This window comes from Marmota flaviventris, chromosome 7, assembly GCF_047511675.1.
Source record: "Marmota flaviventris isolate mMarFla1 chromosome 7, mMarFla1.hap1, whole genome shotgun sequence".
Taxonomy (NCBI): Eukaryota; Metazoa; Chordata; class Mammalia; order Rodentia; family Sciuridae; genus Marmota; species Marmota flaviventris.
This window is the reverse complement of record NC_092504.1, coordinates 85,773,259-85,789,471: the sequence shown is the minus strand read 5'-3', so window position 1 is coordinate 85,789,471 and position 16,213 is coordinate 85,773,259. Positions and strand designations below refer to the sequence as shown.

Sequence of the window (16,213 nt, the reverse complement as noted above, 5' to 3'; positions counted from 1 at the left end):
GTAATGTTTTGAACAACCAATAAAAAAAAAGAAAGAGAGAAAAAATAAAATACATTCTATGCTGCATATGGCTACTATCTATCCTGCAAAAATGAGATCTTATATGGCAAAGAAAAATAAATGAACTACCAAACATGGGCAGATGTTCCCTTCAACCATTTGGTTTAGAGCCAGGCCTAGCAGCAACGATCTAATTGTACCACAGGTCCCTGGATTGGAAAGAAGTCCATTGTCATTTATCTCCAAGTGTGTGCAGTGCAGTCTACGTGACAGACATTGTGCTTCATCTGAAAATCCAGCCTTGGCCCCAACATAATTTTGGAGCTCACTCGATATGGTGAACTAAAAATAACCATTCCAAAGCCAGAAACCCGAATCAACCTCCTAAGATCAGGAAGAGCACTAGCACTAATTCAGACTTGCTCTTCAATTTCTCATGTCCAATTTGATGTTAGCCCCCAGAGCTATTAAATAATATGTAATTTGGGGCCCAAATCAAAACATTGCCATATGTTGGTTTTATGAACTTGGATGGTACCTCTCTTCACTTCAGCTTTCCCATCCACAAATCTAACTTAGCTCCTTGAGAAATAAAAATAAAATGTATCATGTGGAACTACTTAAGGATTCTGAAGGGATATGCAATGTCTTTTTGTTCATGGTGGGGTTAGTATTTGTTCATGGTGGGAGTGATGGTGTTACCACCTTATCCATAATCATTAAGGTCAAGACTTTAGAAGAAAAAGAGCGCTAGAACAGTGACATGGAGAAGTTTGCTAGCATCTGTTCAATCAATAACCAGATAAGCAAAAGGTTAATACTGGGATAGATTACCAAATCATTCCACCTTCTAGTCAGCCGTCCTATTTAGCCAGTAAACTTAGCCCTTCTTCTCATATTTTTAATACATCAAACATGTCAGTCTCATAGGAGACAATTAACCAAACAATGTGTCCATTCTCATATATACCAAACAACAACAGGACTGGGGATATAGCTCAGTTGGTAGAGTGCCTGCCTTGCATGCAGAAGGCCCTGGGTTCAATCCCCAGCACCACAATAAACATTAAAAAATAGAAAGCATTAATTTGGTATTTTCAAGATAATTTCTGATAATTACAGAAAAATGCTAGACAAGAGTTTATTCCTTTCTCCTTGTTAATGATTCCCATCAAAGCCTTTAGTTCAATGAATAACAAACTGAAGGAAAGAAGAAGAGAAGGAGCTAACTTGTAATATTATAAAGGACACTCAACTACTTGTCGGTGACCTGCATCCACATACTAGCTCTTGCATAAGTGAATAGTTTCACTTTGAATAAGCCACTTTAAATGGCTGGGCTTCTGCGAGTTACAAATGCATTTATTATTCATTAGTTTGATCATTCCACAAATATTTATTGATCATAATCTAAGTGCCAAGCACTGAATTGGTAATTAGGGATTCAGTTGTGAGCAAATATAGATGTAATCCCTACCCTAAAGGAATTAACACAAAATCCTGTTTCACTGGATTATTGTGAGAATACAACAGGTATACTTGAAAGTATTTTGTTATAAGGAACTAAAGGTAGAATTTTAAAAGCCTCGGTGTCCACTATACTTAATTTTTCAGCTAAGCCATCAATGAAGCTTAGAGAATAACACAGCAAGCCTGAGGGTACCTGTCCTCCAGCTCTAATTACTATTTTCCCTTTTTGTTTAGACGCACCTCTCTCTACTTCGTCCTCATCTTATTTTTCTTCCTTCTTCTCTAATCATAATTACTATCCTGAATATTGTGTTTGTCATTTCAGTGTGAGTGTGGGTGTGTGTGTTAATTTGTTACCTAAATCATTACTTGTATGGAAGTGTTGCATGTTTTGGAATTTTATCTTTCTGCAGCATGATTTTTTTTTCATCATGATCTTATTGGAGATCTGAAAATGTGAATATAGTTCATTCATTTATTTTTAATGCTGTATAGGAATCCTTGGCAAACTTTGTCTATCAAGGGTCAGACAGAAAATACTTTGAACTCTTGCAGCACAATAGTAGACATAGATAACACAAACAAATGAGAATGACGACATTCTCAATAAAACTTTATTTACGAAAATGGGAAGTTGCGGGAGTTTGACAAACTCTGCTATGAAACAGTGATTCTCAAGCCTGAAAATAGCTAAATCACAACTAAAGATGGATCATAATACAAGTCAGTTTTTTTTTTCAATTTCTTTTTCTCAAGAACTTCCAATGTGCTATGAAGAGCATTTTACAATTGATAGGATGACCTAAACTAAAACAAAAATTAATATACAGATTTGAAGATGAACAATGTATTTCATGTTGTCTTCTAAAAAAGCTAAACTATTTTATATAGCAATATAAAACTACTTTGTTCTTAAGCTCATGAGGGCAGTAATGAAAAGGGGGGGGAAGGGAATTATTTGTATTTTTAATTTATTTTTGTGGTGGTGGGGATCAAACCCAGGGCTTTGTACATGCTGGCAAGCACTCTACCACTGAGCTACAGCCCCAGCCCCTTGTACAGTATTTAATGAAAAAAGTTATTATATGGAGATCTCCCACTTTAAATTGTATTTTTCAAAAGAGAATCCATATCAGCCTTTGTTACATAATAAACCATTCCTAAAATAAAAATTAAAAAAATACTTTCTAATAATCTATATACTAATTTGTTTCTGTAATACAAATTACTAGAAAGTAGTAATAATATATTAATTATACTAATTAAATATTAAATTATATTTAAATGTTACAATGTATATGATTCATCAAGAAATTCTAGTAACTTTTAAGTCACTTACCAAATTTTATATTTGTTGTTGAAATCTTAGATTTGACATAGAAGACCCTAGCTAAATGATGCCCCTCTTAGCTATGATTTGATATAGGGAAGTGTGTGAAACTATTTCCATGAATTCAGTAATCAATCAATAATATTTAGGTGACTTGTGGTCTCAATACATTCAGAATTTCTCCTAATAGTAACTTTACTTGTTAAAATATTGACCAACATTATATGATTTTATTTTTTTACCAATCCTCCTATTACTGAGATTTTCACATTGTAACTATCTCTAGTATCCCTTGCTGGAATATTATATTTAATTTTTAAATAACCATATTTAAATAACCATATTTAATTAGATTGAACTTAATCCCACAACACAAAAGAAAAATACAATAGTATTGCAATGATTATGACTGGCTTTGTGTCTAGGCTTCCTGGGTTCAAATTGCACTCTTCAACTCAAGTTTTAAAAATTCTTTTTAAGCTGGGTGCAGTGGCACACACCTGTAATTCCAGCTACCTGGGAGGCTGAGGCAGAAAGGTCACAAGTTCAAGGCCAGCCTTGGAAACTTAGCAAGACCCTGTCTCAAAATAAAATAAAAAGGGCTGGGGACGCAGCTCAGGGTTGGATTGCTTACATTGTGCAAGGGTTTTGATTTCAATACCCAGTACTAGAATAAATACACAAATAAATACTCTTTATTATGTTTTAATATCATCACTTGTAATATAAGAGTGATAGTGATAATTCTATTACCAAACTAAGTTAATACATGTTTATAATGATGCTTGGAACAGAGAAAGCCCTATATAATTTATTTTTTATTTTTAATAGTAAGATGAAATTGTATGCCTGTGATGGAGGGAATAAGATGGATCTCAACATAGTCATTCTATTTTTAAAAACTGAGAAATCAGTAGGAGTAATAAAAAGGCATCCTCTGGCCCTAAACCATCCAATAGTTTTCCCCTCCTCCACATCCTCCTGTCATCTAATGTCTTCTGTTCTAGAAAAACTTATACCCTCTGACCTGGGACAAAGGTGGACTCCATGACTATCTGATAACTGATTTCTGTGTTTTTCCATAGCTCTCTCAAGTCAAAGTCCTCAGAAGATTACAGTTTCCACAAGACGCCATTCAAAAACGTATCCAAAGGAATATCCAACTACAGTAGGTGGCCACAACATTAAGTTGGGGGTCAGACTGGTCCTGGGCATTTGTCCACCAGGGTGTAAGCACTGCTACCAGTTAGAAGGCCATTTTGGTTGGTAGAAGAGTGTGTGATTGGAGGCACACTGGGTCCACAGCAACCTGGCTTCCAGGCCTCTGGGTTAGCAGGCACCTACACAAACTCCCAATGATGCCCTCACACCCGCCCCAAACAGGTGACAGACTCAGACAAGAAGTAGGCCAGTCTTTTGGATGTTCCCTGGGACAGCAGGTGGCAGCGCCCAGGAGGTAGAATTTGGCAGATGGGCAAGGACCAATCAAGCAAAAGAGACACCGTTCATAGGGCTGGCACTGGATCCTGGAAGCTCTCTATATGCCAGGTATTAACCTTTTAGCTGCCGGATTTTAGAGAGATGAAAGGGAAGGCCCTAAGGGAATGGCAAAATTGTGACACCACAAGATGATGAGGACACCCAAAGGGCTTAGGGCCCCAAATATTTATTAATCAATGTGAAAGTATTTTAAGGTCTCAAAGGTAGTAGATGTCATAGTTGTGCCACTCCCTAAATGGCAGAGTAGATATATTTATCTTTCTCTCATTATTGAACAATTTTTTGGTTAGAAGTTTTGTTTTGTTTTTCCAGCACTTTGAATATATTCTTTCATGGTCTTCTGGGTTTTATTGTTGCTCTTGAGATTTGCGTTGAAAGTCCTTTATTTCTAAAAATATATTTGTTCTCTCTGGTTCTTTTTGAGATCTTTAACTGACTTGGATATTTAAAAAATTTTCATATGATGTATTTTCACATGGATTTGTTTTAATTTATTTTCCTTTGAGAATCCATATCTCATCAAATATCGGATGCTATGTCTATGAATATTTCCAATCACATCCTTCTTGGTTTTCCTTCTGGAATTACTATTACACCTTCCCATTCTATATACCAGTCTATTAACTGCTCTTTTATATTTCCATCTTTATATACTAAATCCTGGTTAACTTCTTTATAAATTTTTGTTTTAGTTCATAAGTTCTATTTATCTTTTAATTTTTTTTTTTACTTGAGGCAGGAAGGTTGTGAGTTCAAAGACAGTCTCAGCAACTTAATGAGGCACCGAACAATTTAGTGAGACCCTGCCCAGCAATGACCCTGTCTCTAAATAAAATATTAAAAGGGCTAGGGATGTGAGTCAGTGGTTAAGCGCCCTTGGGTTAAATTCTTGGTAATTTTTTTTTACTTGTATCAAGACAGTAAATGCAAATAATTATTTTTACTGGTTCCCTTAGTTATGACTTTCATATGACCAAGTAACATGCTTTTATTTATAGTTCTTATTTTTCACACATAGATATTATGTCCATTTTGTATTGTTATATAATCAAAAATTTAGTGGCTTAAAATCATGTATTATTTCTCACCATTCTGACAAGTAACAACTACTTCTTCTGCTTCATATTGTATTAGTTAAAATTCTGGACAATGAAAGCCCCTGTGACCTCACTTCCATAGGTGACAGTTTGTCCTGGCTGCCAGCGGGAACTCAGCTGTAACTCAGCCAGAACCCTTGGTTCTCCTTCACAGTGTCTTTGAGAGGGAAATTGCATACTCAGAGTCAATTATTAGGTAAAAATTTCAGATTATTATATCTTCTTGAGTAATATGCTTTCTTATCATAATAAAAACACCACTAAAACATTTTCATTTACCTTAAAACTTGACCATTTTTCTGCAGACTATCAATCCCTCCCCCCCCCAAAAAAAAGCAAAAAACAAAAGTCAAATGTTTTCCCTCATGTGTAGCTACTAACACACAGAAAGGAGCAGGGAGGAAGGATAGAAGTTCAGTGGATTAGACAAAGGGGACTAAAGGGAAGAGAGCAGAGATAGAATAGAAAAGACAGAGGAATGAATCTGACACAACTTTCCTAAGTACATATATGAATACACCACAGCGAATCTCAACATTGTGTACATCCACAAAACTGGGATCCTAATTAGAATAAAATATACTCCATGTTTGTATAAATATGTCAAAATAGACTCTACTGTCATGTATAACTAAAAAGAATAAATAAAAATTAAAAAGAAAACAAATTGCCATTTTCACTGGTAATGCTCCTTGGATTGATGTTTAATTGATCTGATGTTAGCAAATCATAACAGTTCTGTGACTATGATTCATGTTTGTATGGTTATATAATTTTCAATCATTTGAATCCATCCATATCATCATATATATAATGTGAATCACTTATGAACAATGTATTGTTGGGTCTTTCTTTCTTAAATCCAGTCTGAAAAAAGTCCCTGTCTTTTAATTATTGTGTTTAGTCCATTTACAGTTAAGGTAATTATATGGTTGGTTTAAAAGCCTCTCATCTTTTAATTTGTTTTTTATTTCTCCCATAAGTCTTTCTTATTGTTCTTGTTTATTGATTTCTTTTGGATAATTTATTATTTATTTACTTCCTTGCTTTTAATATTCTTTTACATATTGTATTGACTTTATAACTGCAACGTGTGTGTGTGTGTGTGTGTGTGTGTGTGTTTCCTTTACTATGTGTCTTTTAGTGATTGCTTGAGGGCAGTGTTCCTCAGCAGGGGGCGATATTGAAATCCAGACAACATTTGGCAATATCTGAAGAAATTTTTGGTCACACTAGAAAAGGTATATGCAAATTTAATCTAGTGAAAAGAGGCTAGAACACTACTAAAAATCCTGTAATGAACAGGGTAGACCCCTCAACCACTACCCACACACATACACAAAGCGAAGAATTATCTGGCCTAAAATGTTAATTTGCTGAAAGTAAGAAATCCTGCTCTCGGGAGTAATATATATTCTTAATTTGTCACAGAATATCTTGAAATTACATTAAACTATTTCCTTACTAATAGAAAAATGTCACAATTGCATATTTTCATTTAACCTCCTCCTTTCTTTGTGCTATTATCATATGTTTTACTTCTGCAACTCCCACAATACACTGTTATTTTTGCATTATAAGGCCAATTTTCCTTTGAAAATTTTAGAGAAAAAATAGTGTTTTGTATTGATACACATTTCTAGTGCTCTTCATTCTTTCTTGTAAATCTGGGTGTCCATCTGGTATTGTTTCCTGAAGCCTGAAGAGTATCCTGTAGCACTTTTTTTTTTTTTTTTTTTTTTTTTGGTAGTAAAAATCTGTTGCATTGAATTCTTTCAGCTTGTGTTTTTCAGAGAATGTCCTTGTTTTGCCTTGATTTTTGAAAGCCATGTTCCCTAGATTTTAGTTGACAGGGTTTTTCTTTTTTTCTTTAAAGATTATATTTCCTTAGAAACATTGTTGCATTGTGGTTTCTACTCTTTCTGAGGAGCATTTATTTATTTACATTGCTGGGGACCAAACCTAAGGTTTCATGCATGCTAGGCAAATTTTCACCATGATCTCACAAATAGCATTCTCATCCTTGTTCTCCCATAATGGATCTCTTGGGGTTTGCCCGATACATTTTTTTTTTATTTTTATAGGTTTTCTCTTTATTTTTTGTTTTCAACAATTTGACTATATTATGGTGTGATGCAGATTCTTTGTATTTATCCTATTACGATTTGTTTGGGATTTGGGGGATCTGTAGTTTGAGGTTTTTTACCAAATGTAAATAATTCTTTTACCATTATTTTCAAATACATTTTTCCTGTCCAGTTCTTTCTTTCCTCCCCTTCTGGGACTCAAGCACATATATACTGTACCACTTAACAGACTCTCATAGGCTACTTAAATTCTAATATTTTCCCCAATCTTTTTATCTCCAGATTGGTTAATTTTTACTGAATTATTTTCAAGTTCACTAATCCTTTTGTTTGCATTTTGCAAGTTGCTATTAAGCCCATCTGATACATTCCTTTATTGATGATCTTGCATTTTAGAAGAAAAATTTTACTTCTAATTTTTTTTTTAGTGTTTCTCTAATGAAATGTCATATATCATGGCCTATTATACTCAGATTTTCTTGTTTATGCTTTCACCTATTTATAATAGTTTCATTAAGGGTCCTACAGAGTCAAATACCAGTGTCTACATCTCTAGATCTACTTTATTTGACTATATTTTATATTGATTATGGGTCTCATATTTCTATTTATTTTCATGCTCATTTAAAAGTTAATTTGTAGACATTGTCTGTAAAGCAACAATAAAAGTGGAGTATAATTTTTGTTTTGTTTTCTTTTCTTTTAGTTATCTCCAAAGAGTACATGCTCTTTGTGAGGGTGATGGTGACTTTTCAGATTTTTCTTTCATTCATGTTGAATGGAATCATAGAGTCAAGCCATACTTTTTTGTTTTTAATTTGAATTGAATCTAATTAGCCTATTTCTCAATAAATTAAATGTCTGATTTCTTTTTTATTCCAACTGGTACACAGTTATCTTATAATTTCACATATTTTTGACTCAGTTTTAGGTTTTGTCAGGGTCAAGAATACAAGCACTTTGAGGATATGCAAGAATATATATTGTATCTATTTTCCAACCTGCTCTCCACCATTCCTTTTTTGGCAATTCTTGTGAGTAGTATTTTGGAAAGAGGATTTCTTTTCAAATCTGGAGTTTATTCAGGTTATTTAATGTTCTATCACACATAACCCCCAATTTAGCAGTTTAATATTTGAAATGAAAATATTCAAATTGAAATAAAACTAAGATTTGAAATAAAAGTGAACCCTTCACTATGGTCAAGGATTATGTGGATTAAGTTGAAGGTCAGTCAATGACAAAGAGCAGGAATTATCTGGAGGCAGCTCTGATCACATGCCTCCTGGCTGATGTTGACTGTTGACTAAGGATGACCCAGAACACCTGAATAAGCCCTCTCCTCACCATGGCGTGCAATCAGGTTGCAAAATTATGTATCCCAAGAGAACAAGGTAGAAGCATTATCACCATTTTTGACTTAGTCTCCAATTTAGCCTATCATTCTTTGTGCCAGTGTCACAAACTTGACCAGATACAAGGGAATGATCTTGGACCCTACCACTCATTGGGAAGAATGTCAGTGTCACAGTATAGGAAAGTGAATATAGGATGGGAGATATCATTGAGGCCATTCTGGAAAACTCAGTCTACTATAGGCTTCTTCTAGATTCCAGTGAACTCCATGAACCCACACTGCTAATACCTGGCTGGTTTCTCCTTGTCTTCCTCTTTGGCAGGCCCACTCTCCATCTGCCCATATTAAGACCAGGCACCTAATACTGAGAAGAGAGATGCTAGGACCTTCTATTCATGTCTTTGAAAATTAGTTCAATTTTCACGTCTTTTGTTCACCACTCCTTGCTGACCTCATAGAAAATATGATTTTAATTTTGTTGGAGGGTTTTCTTACTATTACCAAGTGTCCGTCATGTCCTTCTATATCTTAACAGGAAGCAGAAATTTTTCCCTAATTTAATTTCAATGCTCTTATTTTAAATTTCTACTAGTTATATTTTAATTAATATTTCTTTTGTATTTTCTCACTTTCTTTTAAATGACACTATTGTAAACATGTTTGTTTATAGTTTCCATCTGACTGTTTTACTATATTTATTCTATAAAATTCGTAGGGTACTTTGTCTTGCTGCTATTTCTTAATTTCTTCCAATAAGCATGGCACTTTGTTTGTAATATGTAATTGCAGGTTAATTATCAATGTGGTTTGATATTTGTAGGAATCCTGCACAACCTAAATGGAAGTTATGCCCCCGACACAGAATGAATTTGTTTTGCTTTCCAAGAAACCTCAACCACGACTCTGCCCCTAAGCCACTTTTTTTGTTCATTTCTTGGCCTTGGGTTGCAAAACCCTGAGATTAATATAATTTCTAGATCCATAACTAGAAAGAAAATAGGGCCTTTTTCTAACCCAGATCATATCATTATTAACAAACTTTCTTTTTTATCTACCAGTGTAGCGTGGGACTTTCTTCTACTCCTACCCCCACCAATCATTTCATTAAGGCTCAGTGAAATCCTCCGGTGTTTTCTGGCTTTACACAGAGTCCTGCCTCAACTCCTATCCTTGTATGGGTCCATGGTTTTGTCCCCAAGAGGATGTTAAAACCTGGACTAGTTCTTACCACCCTTCTTTGCTATGATCTTTGATGTTAGAACTGAACTCAGCGGATTCCCTTCCTGTAACTGGCCGGCCCCATGTTAGAGTCTTCTAATAAAGGGTTCTGTTTGCAGAGACACTACAGGCATGGAAGCAGTGACATTGTTTTTCCAATGTTTTAAGTCCTGGTCTGATTCGCACAGTGGCCATAGCCCGTCTGCATCAGAGGCAAGTGCTCCCTAACCCACTCAGGTGATTCAAAGAGTGCATCTTCTCCGTTACCACAGTGGCAGCCAGCGTGTTTCTATGGCATCCATGTATCTTCCCAGAAAATGAGAAGAATCTTCCTCTAAATTTCTAAATTCCTTCCTTGTTTACTTTTCCTTATTTTCAGGAATGGTAGCTACTCCCTACAGTAGCCATATCTATTTGACCTTAGAGTTTTCTTCTCATATTATTCACCATTGACCTACTTCATAAGTAGGTTTTCTGTTCAAATTTAGTGCAGTTTCTGAATGGGCATGAGAGATTTGGAACACGCTCCGCCCAGTGGGGACACTCCATATCAATCATGTAACTGTTCCTATTAATCCCTCTCTTTGTGAAATGTCATTGTTGTGTGAGCAAAGAAGGAAAAAAATCATTTTGTGTGCACTGTGTTCAGCAATATTGACCAACTAATGAAACTCAGCACACAGAAATGGTGATTGAGCGAGGAGTTAGGTAATTTCCCCCTTGTACTTTAAGCACAGCATTTTGTGTCTATTTTCTTGAAAAAAATCATCCATATGGTCTATGTAGCCATTAAGTTATGCAAATGTAAAGTAAAAGATCTTCATGAAAAACAAAGGGAGTTGAGAGTAGTAATTTTAAGGAGTCAAAACACTGATAATGTAAAGAGCTATTTGCACTATAGGTAGAATTGGTCCTCTTGGACCTTTCTTTGAGAAATGTTTGGTAGTTTTTTTTGTTTTTTTTTTTAACACAGCTTATTCATTTAAGCTGTGATGTGTCTGAATGTGTTACTTACATTTATGAAAATATCTCTTATTCAAGCCATTCTTAAGTGCTAAGGAGGTGAAACTAATTTAGTGCACTTGAATTCCACTTTATAATGTAAGTAAATATGTACAAAGGAATTAGCTGGGTCATTTTAAACCTGGGCTGCATTATTGGTCTTTCACATGGTATTATTTAAGATTAAATAAACAAGACTTTAGGATAATGATACCAGATTGTTGGGTTAAGATGAAGATTATTCCATTGAGTAACTAAGACTAGACACTGATAATTGGTAAGGAGGCAAGGTGTCCTCTTTACTCCAGGGATATTCTTACTTTCAACCATCTGCAAAGGGGAAGATGGGACAAACAAGGCCTGAGATTTGAGGATTTTTTTCCTCTATCTGGGCCACATGTCTTAGAGCCTGAATTCAAGTAGTGGTGTGGAGTGTGCCTGGAGACAGTCCTGAGCAGCGGAAGTTTTTAAAATCTAGCATTTTTTCCCCATAGGATGCCAGGGATATGGCTACAAAGGAAAGTATAACTTGCTGATGAAATCCCTTCAGTGTGGATAATAATAATTCACATTTATATTTGTGGTAATATAATTATAGTAAAAGTATATATAGTACATTATATGTATTATAGTACCTTATACAAGCACTTGACAGATGCTTGATCATTTATCCTGAAAACAAAGGTAAGTAAGTTTTATTATCTTATTACTTCTATTTTAGATTGATAATATCTAGCACTTTGTCAATTTTGTTAATCTGAATTATGTAGTGAATTAAAAGGATGAGTTTTTGTGTCTGTTTGGACTAGTGTGATAATGGAGAGCACAGAATTCTTCCCCTTACAGGGACTACCTATCATATCAGACCAACCTGATAATAACAGTTGATCTCAAACTGAAGACATGGTTAACAGCTCTTAGAGGATTCTGAGCAAACAAGAGAATCAAATTTGGAACCACATAAGCCAGAAGATGGTTGGAAATGCATCCTGATTGACTCCTTGAGTGTCTATGAGGGAAACAAACAAACAAACAAACAAAAAAAAAAAAAAACAACCTTCCCTTGACATGATAAAATACTACAGAAGGGACTTTTGAAGGGGTTAGAGAAGAGAAGTCTTGATACCAGGAAGCTGGGGTAGCAAACTGACTTTAAGGGGTCATCAATGCAGATAGTCTCTTACTGCTAAGATAGTCTCGAATATTCTCCTGGACCAATTATAATATAAACAAACTCTCAAGTTGTGATGAATTAAACACATAAAACTTGAAATACTCTTGACTATGATCTTTACTGGTTTTATACCTCTGCCCAAATTTAAGTGTTGGGGGAGTCTTACTGTCAGAAATGGTATTCTTTTTTTTTTTTTAATCACCCACTTCCAACACCTCTTCTCCTCTTACTGAGGCCCCAAAGAGGGTAAAGATGCCTCTTCAGATGTAGATTAGTGACATAGCTAGTGAAAGCTTACTTTCAGGACTTCTCACCTGCATGGGTGCCTTCCAAGATCCTGTACCTAACTACGGTTTTACACTTAGAGATGCCCCCCAGGTTTTATGAACTTCAAGTCCACAAAACCCAGATATACCTCTGGATATGGTCCTTGCTGAAAAGCCAGCGTGGGGGCTGGAATTCAGTACATGAAGATATTGTAATGGCTTACTTCCTTTCAGATTTTCTGGTCTGGAAAGCTAAGCTACCATACTTTCCTCAGAATTCCAGAAGAACTGGGTGTTCTTAATGTTACACTTTTAATCTATTATATGACCTTGCACAAATTATTTAATTTCTTTAGGAACTCTTTCTCATCTGTAAAACAAAACAAAGTACATCTACTTCACAAATATCCCTTATAACTGTGGGGTTTCTTCCTGGCAATTTTGCTTAACCAATAGCAGATCATCATTAAACTGAATGTTTACAAAAGCTACATTACAATGAAGATAAAATTATTAATATCAAATTGGTGAAATTTTGCAAGATGATAAATTCCAAAAACCTCTTATATTAGCATGGTAATTTAATACATTTCTAAAACTAAAATGTTAAGTCGTTCTCCTCAATTTATTATCCACCCACACTGAAGTAAGATATCATCAGTTTCTAAATGTCTGCATTTGTTATCAAACTTTAATTGAACTGGTTATTCACTAATCTTTTCTTCTGATGAAGCACATTAAAAGTTTACTAAATATTAATTGATCATTATAAAAAACTGAGAAAACAAAAATTAGGGAAAAAATCTCCCCAAATTCACAATCTTGAAATAACTCCTTTTAATATTATTTTTATCAGAGCATTATAATTATACACAGCATTTGGGTTCATTTTGACAAATCCATATAGGAAAGAAATTTTATTTCAATTCCTATGCCCCCTTTCTTCCTCTCTTCCCTCTCCCTATTCTCTCTCCTCTACTAAACTTCCTTTTTTCTACATACACATAAAGGTGAAATTTCCTTTGATACCTTTATATGCATATAACATAATTTTGTTAACTTCATTCCATTATCTTCCCCTTTCTCTTCCTTCCTAACTCTCATTCTTCTTCTACTACACTGATCTTTCTTCTAATGCATTCATCTATTGACAGGCATTTGGGTTGACTCCATAATTTGGCTGTTGTGAATTGTGCTGCTATAAACACTGAGGTGATTATATTGCTTTGAATAAATACCAGGGAGTGGGAAAGCTGAATCATATAGTGGTTCCATTCCTAGTTTTTTGAGGAATCTCCACACTGCCTTCCAGAGTGGTTGTACTAATTTGCAGACCCACAAACAATGTAAAAAGGTTTCTTTTTTACCTATGTCCTCACCAGAATTTATTGTTATTCGTGTTCTTGATAATTGTCATTCTGACTAGAGATGATATCTTAGTGTAGTTTTGATTTGCATTCTTCTCATATTTTCATATTTACCAAGCCTTTATTTTTCCTTAGGAATATATATAAGAAAGAAGTATGTGCTTTGATTTAAACATGATTTGTTATACATATATATACATATATATATATGTGTATATATATATAAAATTTTCTATCCTAACTTAACTTTTCTCACATATTATTCAGAAAGCTTTTTCTATATTACTAGTTTTTCAAAAAACATTTATGAGACTACATAATAAGAACATAGCAGCAAATTTCCCTATCCTTCTATGGTGAAGCATTTAGTTTGACTCTTGTGAAATATTTCCAAATGATTTTTCAGAATGAGTTTCACTGAACTCTTGCAAATACTTAACATTTCATTTGTAATTTTTTTTTTTAACTTGACAAGCGAACAATGACTTCTCATTGTTTGGATTTACATTGTTTTGCTTAGTGGAATCCTTTGAAAATGTTTTAGTCATTTATATTGCTATTGAAGATCATATCCTTAGTAAGAAAGCATATTTACTTTTTAAAAAAGATTAACTTTTTATAAGGTTTTACAGCTGTGAACTTTTAATTCAATATTGTGCATGTGTATTAATGAGACTTGAACCCAGGATATTGTACATGCTAGGCAAGGTTTCATTAAGTTGCCAAGGCTAGCCTGGAACTTGCAATCCTCCCCTCAGCCTGCTCTGCCACCACACCCAGGTACTTGAACTTTTTATTTTGCAATAACTGTGGTGTTACATTCAGTTTTAAGAGACAATGACTTAATCTAGTTATCCTCAAAGGGAGTATCTTTAAAAAATATATAACAGTGTCACAACCAGGATATTGATATAGCCAAATACAGGCTTTCATCACTACAAGGATACTCCCAACTCCCTGGGTACCAGAAATAGCCAGCACTCTGTCCTCCCATTTCTATCATTTTGTCATTTCTAGAACGGACTATAAATAGAATTATATACTGTGAGCTTTTCAGATTGGCATTTTCATTCTGCATAATTTCCTGCAGATTCATTGAAGATGTGTTCATCGATAATGTATTCCTTTTTATTAATTAGTATTTCAGAGATGTACCAGTTTCCTTAAATATTTATAAACTTTACCGACTATTTCATTAATATATTTACTTGATTCCAGAGACCAGGAAGGGCAAAGAGAACAGTCACTATTTAGGAAGTCATTCAGTCATTTCACCAACACTCATGGAGTGAGAGCAGACCACTAGGCGTACACTATCCTATGTATTTGAATACAAAGCTGAGTAAATTCCAAATAAAATTAGTTAAGTGGTGCTAATACTGAAATCCAAGGTGGCCTAGATTTCAGGAATAAAGTAATTGATCAAATCAAATAACATTTTATCATTAATATCAATTTTCTAAAATACAGCAATTTCACTAGGATTAATTAAAACATTAATTTATTGACATATCTCTTTAGTCAATAAAGCATCTCGCTCACTGAACTAAGCATTCACCAAGCCACATCTTGTGTATGATTTTAAGGCAACCTGCTGACAAAAACCTGCTTTTTTTAATGTGGCATCTGAAACACAGTGCGATGGCTCACGCCTATAACCTCAACAAATGGAGAAGTTGAGGCAGGAGGATTACCAGTTCAAGGCCAGCCTCGGCAAATTAGCAAGAGTCTGAACTAAAAAAAATAAAAAAAGGCTGGGGATGTAGCTCCGTGTTTGTTTGAAAACCTGGGTTCAAACAAACAAAAACAAAAACCATGTATTTGAACAGGGATGCCACAGATCAGGAAGCTTTCCCTACACTCCTCTCCAACAATTCTGGGCAGATCATTGGCAAGGTTGGTGACCCTGAAAGATCCTAGCACTCTTGCAGATTTCCTCTGGATCCCAACTTCCCCACCTGGCCAGTAGTGCACCATTAATAAACTCCCTTAGTACACTGACAGTGTATGGAAATTGTGATGAGATCCAGAAAAAGAAATCATTGGTGTGCACAGCATAATTTCAATCCATTTCTATTCCCAACGATGGTTGTATATTAACAAAAACGAAGCATATGCTGCAGAGAAATGCCTTTCACATTCATTGCTTTCCGGCCTGGGGCTCTAGGGAGACGCTCCCAGGGCTTTAGTACAAAGTTCGAAGGCTGAACCTTAACCATACGACACTCGGCGCGCTCGGGGCCCTGAGTCCAGAAACTGCAAGAAGAGAAGGAAACTTTCTAGTCCGGTCAAGGTCCGACAAATACAACACCTACACCGAGCAATCGAGCGGGTCAGAGGCTGAG

At 35.0% G+C, this 16,213-nt stretch overlaps 1 non-coding gene across 1 annotated transcript; it reads left to right on the top strand.

The window, feature by feature from the left end:
- Positions 1 to 986: 986 nt before the first annotated feature.
- Trnaa-ugc (transfer RNA alanine (anticodon UGC)) lies at positions 987 to 1,060 on the top strand. Its single transcript has one exon. It is a non-coding gene; the product is annotated as a tRNA-Ala (tRNA).
- The last annotated feature ends 15,153 nt before the right edge of the window (positions 1,061 to 16,213 follow it).